Here is a 9,496-nt window from a genome sequence, read left to right as displayed (position 1 = left end):
GCTTTTGGAGAGAGGGAGAAGCTGGCAATGCAGTGAATGGTGTCTGACAGCCAAGAAGGTGGGGAGGGTGTTGGGTTGAGTCGGGGAGTTAGAGCCATTTGCATTAGTAGAATCTGGCAGCAGTTATCAAAATCCCAGATGTCTCTTTGCTGATGTATGAGTAATGACACAGCTTGATGTTTATGGACAGCTTGTGCTCTCACAGAGAAGGTGTAAAGCAGGGCTGTCACTCTCTTCTACCACAAGATGTCACTAGCACTGCTTGGGTGCTGAATGTGTATTGACAACATGTCGCTGTTCATATTATTAGCAGGGTGCCTTTAATTTCTTTTCCTTTTTGTAGATGGCTGTGCAGCTTCTTTATTGATAGTGATGATGCAAGAAAAAAAGAGAGGATCTCTCTCTCTCTCTCTCTCTCTCCCTCTCTCTCTTTTTTTTTGGTCCAAGCATGTTTAAATCACTACTGGCGCTTTGAAGACTGGCTGTGTGACCTAATAAGGGTAGAAAAGGGGGAAAGATCGGGGGTAACAAACAGGCCTTGGTACATGTGTATAGATGATCACAAGGATAACAGACCATACTCTCACAGTCTCACATCGTGGTTAATAAACTTTATTCATGACCTTAATCCCAGTTTATTAACTTTAGAAATAACGAGTTGTGCAGTAATTGCAGGTGTTAAGGGAGCAGTGGGGATTTTTTTTCCTAGAGGGTATCAAATTCTGTGTTATTATATATGCACTAAATCTCCATTAAAGGGCTCTCTGTAAATGCTTCAAGGCTATGCCAGATAGAAGGGTACTTCATCTTGGTTCCTGAGCATGATATCATCTATTTTAAACACTGTGCAATAACACCTGCCTTATTTATCTCTCTCAAAAAATATGGTGGCTCAACAACAGCTTTTTTTTTTTTTAAAGGAAAGCATAATGTACAATTTTGCGGCAGAGCGGGTGTATCATTCATTAGTGGGTTTGAGTTAAAACAAATACTTTGTACATGGGATTAGGCACTGCCATTCAGAAGGTGGCAAAATAAGGAAACCAGCTGCAGGTTAGAACCTCACTGAAGTAATCTGTTCTCCTTCTCATTATTTCCCTTTCTTTATTATAAATCACACTCTTCTGAACCTGCAGGGTTTTCGTTCACATTCAAATTCACACCAAACTCATGTTTTAAAGTCCATCTTTAAACTGATTGCTCTGACAGAACAGACAACTTCTAAAAGATGGCTACATGCTTATCTGCATATTGTGTCTTTCTGTGAAAGTACTCAGGAGGATATATACGTTTATACAATTGGTGTGAGCATTTTGAGAGATAAATGTGTCATAGTAGCCTCAGTCCGTAGTGAAATAATGTACAAGAAATAAGTCAATGGTTGCTGAGGATGTTCAGCCCACTGAAGGGGATGCTCAGCTTATTGCTGGGTGCGGCTATTAGAATCTGATCCAAAGACTGTTGAAGCCAATGGAAAGACTCCCATTGACTTCAATGGGTTTTGGATTGGCCCTTTAGGGGCCAGATGTAAGAGGTCCAGATAGCAACAGGTGTAGCACAGGAAAACAGAATGGAGGGCTGTCAGACAGATATAAGCTAGGACCAGTGACGTGTGAACCTCCAAAGGCATTGTTGATGTTTGGGATGAAGATCTGTAGTATTAATATTCAATTTTATATTACCTGGTTAATAAATACTTTTTTCCAGGAAGGAGCAAACTGTTTTGGAGAGAATAAGGAAAAATCAGAACAACTGACCCAAATCTTTGTCCGTAATTGGAATGGCAGTGAACCTCAACTCTTTAGGGAGGGTCTGGAAACTTAAAAAGTATTACTTTGGGCAGGATTCTGCACTTTTGCAAATTGCAAAATACCTAAAATGAGGCTTTTCTCACAGTATTCCTGACCCACCTGAAAGCAGGAAGTTCTTGAACTTGTGTGTGTATTTCAATCTAATTTTCAGACTGCAGAGGTTCAGAATCCTCTTCAGATGAGTATCCACATTTTCTCTTTTAATGTTCGCCTGCCATTAGATGTTTTAGAGTCTGATCCTGTGACCTTTACTGACACAAGTAGTCTTTACCCATGCATATAGTGCTGTTAAAGCCAATGAGATTACCCACCCAAGTATGAACTAGACACATGAATAAGTATAGCAGAATCTGGCCCAGGGTTTGTAAATGAAAACTATTAGATCCAATAGACAGGCCATGTGTCTGGTTTAGCTCTCAATTTTATTCATATATCCATTACTTAAATGAGTGAAATAATAGACCTGCCTAGAGTAATAACCTCCCCACTATCCCATTACATTAGGCCTCAACAGCTTGTATCCTTGTACAGCAGCCTGCGGGATGTGGGATTAGCTTGCCACTGGCACAGCCACAATTTATTTTTGAGGTGTAGGATTTTCTGTATGTGTCCACTAGATAGCACAATAAACTTTCTTCTTTTCTTGTCGAAAAACTTTTTTCTCCCACCCAAAGAGCCATTAGCCTTTCAGTCTCAGAGTAATGGGTCTTCAGGAAAAGATCAAAGTTTCTCAGATAAGTGTTCTTTTACACAATGTTAGTGACACTCCACTTTGTAAACTTTTTTTTTAAAGGACATATAAACATGCCAAGTGAGATGGATAGACTGTCACTTTTTTCCTCTTTGTGTGTGTGTGTGTGTGTGTGTGTGTGAACTGCTCAATGAGTATCATGGTTGGGTTGTACTGATACAACTGCTTGGCCTGTCTTGTGTAAACAGAGGGGGGGGGGGAAATGAGGCATGTAAGCAGTAATGCCAAGCACAATTGTGTTACAGGAACAACTCTGTAAACTCTGATCTCACTTTCCCTTTGATGGGAAATTCCTGTCTTGTCCTTCTGAAATGAGATGGGGGTTTTTGCACTGAAATCAATAAGAACCTGAGATAAGGCTTGGATTCAAATATATATCCCATTTTTTACAGCTCAAAAGTTCCTTAGATTGTCTCCTGAACATGAAAATAAAGGGACCAGAAGATATTCTCATTGATAACAAGGAGTTCAATGCAGTTATTGCTTTTTTTCAAATAAATGGAGGAAGAGGAAAAAAATATGCCAGAGAATTTTGATGCTACATGAGTTAGTTGTTTACACTATGGCTAAGTCTACACTTGGAGCTAGAGGTGTGATTCCCAGTTCATATAGACATACATGTGCTAGCTGTCATCTGACCTAGCATTCTAAAAATAGTAGTGTAGCCATGGTAACATGGCCAGCGGCAGTATGGGCTAGCTGCCCCAATATGTACCCCCACGGGGTTCAGGTAGGTTTGTACTTGGGGTGGCTAGTCTGTACCACTGTTGTTGAGGCCCATGGTACTGTGGCTACACTAGTATTTTTATCATACTACCTCAGAGGACACCTAGCATATGTTATGAAAGCTGGGAGTCATACCCCTAGCTCATAGTGTAGCCATAGCCTTAGGGAAAACATGATCTAATGCAGGGATTGGCAACCTTTGACACGCGGCCCATCAGGGAAATCTGCTGGTGGGCTGGGACGGTGTGTTTACCTGCCTTGTCTGCAGGTTCGGCTGATCGCAGCTCCCACTGTCTGTGGTTTGCCGTTCCAGGCCAATGGGGGCTGCGGGAACAGCGAACCATGGCCAGTGGGAGCTGCGATCGGCTGAACCTGTGGACGCAGCAGGTAAACACACCATCCCAGCCCGCAAGCGGATTTCCCTGATGGACCGCGTGCCAGAGGTTGCTGATCCCTGATCTAATGCTTAAAGCAGATGATTGGGGTCAGGAGATGTAGGTTCTATTCCCAGAACTGCAACAGCTTTCCTGTAGCAGACTTCCAATAAACTCTCTGTGCCTCAGTTGCCATATCTATAAAATGGGTATTAAATTAGAATAATATTTACCATGTGAGACTTAATTAATTAATATATACAAAGTATTTTGAGATCTTTGGGTGGGAAGCACTATAGAAATGCAACCTATTATTATTATTTTTCCCCAAGGGCTCCCTGCCTTTCCAGTTACCAAAGTGATTTTTATTATTAATTGATGCTTAAAACTGAGCTAGAGACTGAACTGTCTAGTCCCTAAATTCTGCCATTAGTGTATAGGAAATATGAACTGTTGCACCACTGTCTAGAGATGAGCTCAGGGCCAAAACCTTGGACATGAACACAAACTAAAACTGTGTGTTTGGTCATATTCAGAATCTAGATCCAGATCTGATTTTTCACAGCTAGTACTGTTTGTAATGGAATGGGCCAAACCCATATCCCAGATGCTAACACCCCTACACAGAGTGCTCACAGTACAGATCTGGATCCAAATTCTCCGACTTGGGCCTAGCTATAATGTCTCAATCAGGGCCTCTGCTTGCATGTAGTCTAGCTCAAAGGTAACTATTAGAGAATCTGTCTTGGTAGCCTGGGTAGTCCTTTCAATCCTATTTTCTTTTGCAGTCTTCTCTCATTCTCCTTTCCATGCCTGTAGGGTTCCTTCCCTATCCCAATGTGCCAGGCCCTCATACTCTCACCTTTCAGATCTTTCCTCAAAACACACTTCTTCCACGAAACACACACAGATCAGTTCATATCAGTGAAGGATACTGTCACCCAACCATTAACAAGACACTAAAAAAAGAGGATGTACTAAAATCAAACCTTCCTTTGAGTCTCCCAGTGATTTGCCGGTTGTCTTTCTCCTTGGCTGGAAATGTCTCAGGGCAAGGACCATGTTGTCTTCTGTATTTTGTACAGTTAGTTCTGTAAAATAAAATAAACAAATGATTTCCCCCTCACAACATTTAGAATAAAGCAAAACACATCTGTTCTCAGGCTGAAGATGTTTATCATGGGGTATATTCTACACTTAGCATGAATGTGCTACTCACAACTATACTACTTGGAGCCCTGAGTCCACTGAGGTGGCTATACAGGACTAGCTCTATTAAATGCAAATATTTTGAGAGTATGTACATTTTATGTCCTTTCTTCTGGAATTTTCCTACTAGAACAATGCATTTTCTTCGTTTACTTTTCTGAGGTTTACAAGGACAAGAATTTGCACTGCACCTTTGAAATGGGGAGAAACAAAGGTGCCATCTAGTCTGTATTAAAAACTTCCTACAGACTAACTTTGTTTTTTCTGTAGCCATAGGCAAGATTAGTGTGACATCAGATCTGATCTGTTAAGTGCTACATCTGAGCTGTTGAATAGCCCATTGCTCAGCTTCTCATGAACATTTTTTCAATTCTGAGTTGCTGAGTGAGCAAAGCATGAACCGTCAGCTCACTGCTGGGACTTCCTCTAGAGGCACTTGAGGTCCTAAGAAAAATGAGTTGGAAGGTCTCAGCTGGGTCCCTAATGAGCAGCAGCAGTAGATCACTTCACAAAAAGGAGCCACGCGTAATTGGCATTGATGACAGAAGCCTCACCAGCAGAGACTCCAGGCTTTGCTGGACTGAGACAGTGTGCATTTAAAATCACCTCTTGACCCGAGCCCAGAAGATTCCTCCAGGTTGCAAGGATGGAAGCAGTTGTGGGCTAGAGGGAGATGTCTTGATAAATGTGTGAGCCAGTGCAAGCCATCCTAATAATTGTGTAAACTATGCCACTCTGTCCCAACCGTTAGGATATGTTCCTTGAGATTGTTAAGGGGACTCCAGGCCACTAATTTTGGGCATCCTCCCTCTTTCTCTTCTCAATGCAGCAAGCCCACCCTGGTGAACCAACAGCCCTGATCGAGTACAGAGGCACGCTCCATGCATCTCCTCCTGATGGAGCTGGCAGAGAAAATCGGACACTGGGACAAACAACCATAAATCAGGACTGTCCTGATTAAATCAGCCATGGCTGGCAAGTAAGTTATTAGCCGCCTGTGAAACTAATTGTGATAGTGATACACTCAATTTTGCTGTGTCTTTCAAACACCAGTTGTGATGGGAAACAGCTGTTGGGGGGGGGGAGGGAGAAGAAAGAAAGAAAGAAAGAAAGAGAGAGAGAGCTTCAGATTCAGAATCATAAGGTTTGTCTTCTCTATTCCCTTTCACAAAAGCTCTTAGATTCTCCTATTCTCCTCTAGACAATTACCCACAGCAGGTGGGGTCAGTCAGGGTGAACTCACTGTTGCATTTAAAGTTCATCTGCTGAAGGGGGAAAAAAGAAGGTGGGGGGAGGAATCCTCCCTATTAATGGGTAGAAAAAATGGCAGGTTTAAAATAGGATAGTAATTCAGGTTAAAGTAGTACATAAATAAATAAATGGCACTAGACATCGGTAGGAGAAAAGATATTGTTCAGCCGTATTATTTGATGGTATGCTCCATTCATAATAACTCAGGTGAAGGGATAGAAAAGCTTGTGTTGGTTTGATGGCTGGTCCATGCAACTGTTATGGGCAGTTTATGTAGAAAAGGGGGGATGTTTTCTAATAAATACAAGGGACCAAGGGACCAGTCCTTCTCCCATGGGACTCTGTGGCAAAACTTCCATTTAATTTATTGTTGGCCGTTCGCCAATTCACCCCTTACTTATGTCCAGGCAGCTCCAGTGAGATCAATGGAGTTATGTGATGCACATTGGTGAACATGAGAGCAAAATTTGGCCCAGTGGATCCTATCCCTGCTAGGAGGGTTGATTCATCAAATCAAGTCAAGTCTGAGACTTTGTCCATATGAACAGTTAGTGCATGGCAAGCTGAGATGTAAATCTTCAGTTCACTAGCCTACCAAGCACTAACTGCCTGTATGGACCCTGCTGCCATGCACTCAAAGTTCCCTAATGTGCTTTGATCTACCCTGCTTTGAAAGGGGAGTAGATTGAAGTGCACTAGGGAACTTCTACTGCACAGTAGCAGTCCATATGGACAGTTAGTGTCTGGTATGCTAGCACGAGAGAGATTTATACCCCACCTTCCCACACACTAACTGTTCATATAGACAAGCCCTGAGTAAAAATTTAAAAGGGATGTTGCCTATCATGGGTCAGGGCATCAGACAACTATTAACTGCCTGCCCCTATGGGAAGTTTATTTCAAGGTGGTTTTATGCCTGGCTCTGAAACATCTGTGATTTGTCACTTTTTGAGATAGGATACTGTAACTTATTGACCTCTGGACTGATCCAGTATGGCAATTCCTGTGTTCCTAACTTCATTTCCATTTTTCCTTCTGGTCTTGTATTTCTCTGCCTCTCTTTCTGTTGGTGTTTTTTTTAAAGTTGTAGTTATAAATGTGTAGAGAAAAGAAAATGCATTAGCTAATAGCAAGGCAATGTTAAGCAGTTTAACTAGTTTGAAAGAGAATGAGAAGAAAACCAGATCTCTCAGGTTATAATATTTCTGGCTTCCTGTTTGTAAACCAGAAATGTTTATTTTCAATGTCTCACCTGACAATTTTTTTTCAACGTATAATGCTCGTGTCATTACATAACGGATCATAAATGATGTTGATCATCACCGAAAAACAAAGTAATCGAACATTTTCTTGTTTTTAGTATTTTGTTTTGTGGAGTCAGGTGTAGTTAGGAGGTCAAATCATCAACCTTTCAGTAATCTTAGTTCCATTTTGTAGATCCTGATGTTAAACTTTGTTCATGTTGATTTTTTTTAACAGTGGCAAATGCTGCTGCTTAATTTAGCACACCAGCCATTTATTACAAGAGATTCAGACATTGCTTTTTCTGAACAGAAAGGTGACAGTGCAATATAAAATATATGAACTTAGAACATTCGCATTTATTGTTTACCATCAATGGTCAAATCTAGCAATAGTCCATTTTGATTTTTTTTGTTTTAAATTTCACATTCCCGTGGAGTTAAACTTCCTCCAGGATAAGATGACCTGAAGCAGATGGGTATTAAACACTGTGAGTTTCAACTGTAACCCTGCTAAGCTGGCTGGGTCCAAGGTTAATATAGTGCTTCAGTTGGTTTTCTGATCTGAACTGCAGCAAGTGTGGGGGCGTACAAGTGTAGGAGTGCAATTTTCCAGTTTTGAGATGCATGGTTGCCCATTCCAGCCCCTCCCCCTCCTGTAGCTAAAACTGAAACCAACAAAGTGTGAATGATGTGCACAGAAGGTGCAATCCTTATTCCTTGACCTGAAATAAGCTCTGACGAGCATAGAGAATGGGAAGGCTTTGAGCTTTGCTGTACTCCCCTGCCCTCTTCTATCAAGGGACTCATTTGGCATCAGTATAAATTGCCCCCTGTTCTGAAAATAAGGGAGGAGATGGAAAACAGCTATTAAGCCAAAATACTGGGTGAAATTCTGCTCCTGCTCACACCAGTGTAAATCAGGAGTAACTCCACTGAAGTTGGTGGTGGAGCTGCTATTCCTGAAGCAGATCAAATCAATTTGCTAGCTCTAAAAATAGGGGAAGAGGTAAATCTACCATTTGTATAAAAACCGTATCACGTGTTTATCATGAAATCACTGTATACTGTATATAAAAGAACATCACGAATGTCAGGCTTTCCAATTTTTTTCTTAACTGATCATCTTCAGATAATAGGAAGATTTTATATCATTTCATTTGGAGGGCACCTGCCTTACTCCGAATAATGAAAAATTAAATAACTAAAAAATAAATGCTGCCCTATCCCAAATCTATGCAGAGACCATTCAACTTCTTGATTAAGGCTCCATCTGGAGGCAGCTACTGCACTTCCCCAGGCACATTCCAGTAGGGGGCTCCAAAGCAGCAGCAGGACAGTGCATGGCATTTAGGGTGGGTCGCTGGTGTAATTCCACGGATGTCAGTAAAGTTGCATCACTGATATATATGGCCCAGTGAGCACATGAGTATCTAAACAGGAGCTATAGGACCTCGTGTCAAATTTTAGTGCTGCCACAGATCATTTGCTATGACAAATTTGTGTTAACAGGCAGCAGGATGTCAAACAGCACCTGATATAATTTTCAGATAAACACAAGGCAATACTGTACCAGTAAAGCATCCTTTTAGTGAAAACTGCATACTCAAAAGCATTTACTTTCTTCTGTTAAGAAATATGCAACCATCACAAATAATATTGCTGACCAAAGCTTCAGGTAGTATGCATGGTCAGATCCCCCACATCTTTCATACTGTAGGTGAATGATGAAAAGGTGCTGAGTTTTCAGGCCCTGAGTCAGCAAGGTACTTAAGCAGGAACCTAACTTCAATGGGACTGCTTCTCTGCTTAAAGCTAGCCATGTGCCTAAGTATGTTGCTGAATCAGGGACTAAGTTGTAAAGATTTCCTTGTATGATTCATGAAAGATTAATGCTCCTATTTGGCATGTAAGTTACAGGCATCTTTTAGATTCAAATCTTTGCAGACAGAAATCACAAGTAAGCTTAATTTGAATAAGAGGATTGCTTTAGTGCAATAGTAGGAATATATAAAACTTTTTGTAGATGTATTGCTCCTGTAGTTACTATAGTTTTAAAAATTCTATTTATTGATTTTTTTTATTTCCCATGATCTTAGGAAAAAATATATTGATGATTACACTGCATATTCT

This window comes from Mauremys mutica, chromosome 2 (genome assembly GCF_020497125.1).
Source record: "Mauremys mutica isolate MM-2020 ecotype Southern chromosome 2, ASM2049712v1, whole genome shotgun sequence".
Taxonomy (NCBI): Eukaryota; Metazoa; Chordata; order Testudines; family Geoemydidae; genus Mauremys; species Mauremys mutica.
This window is presented reverse-complemented; position numbering follows the sequence as displayed.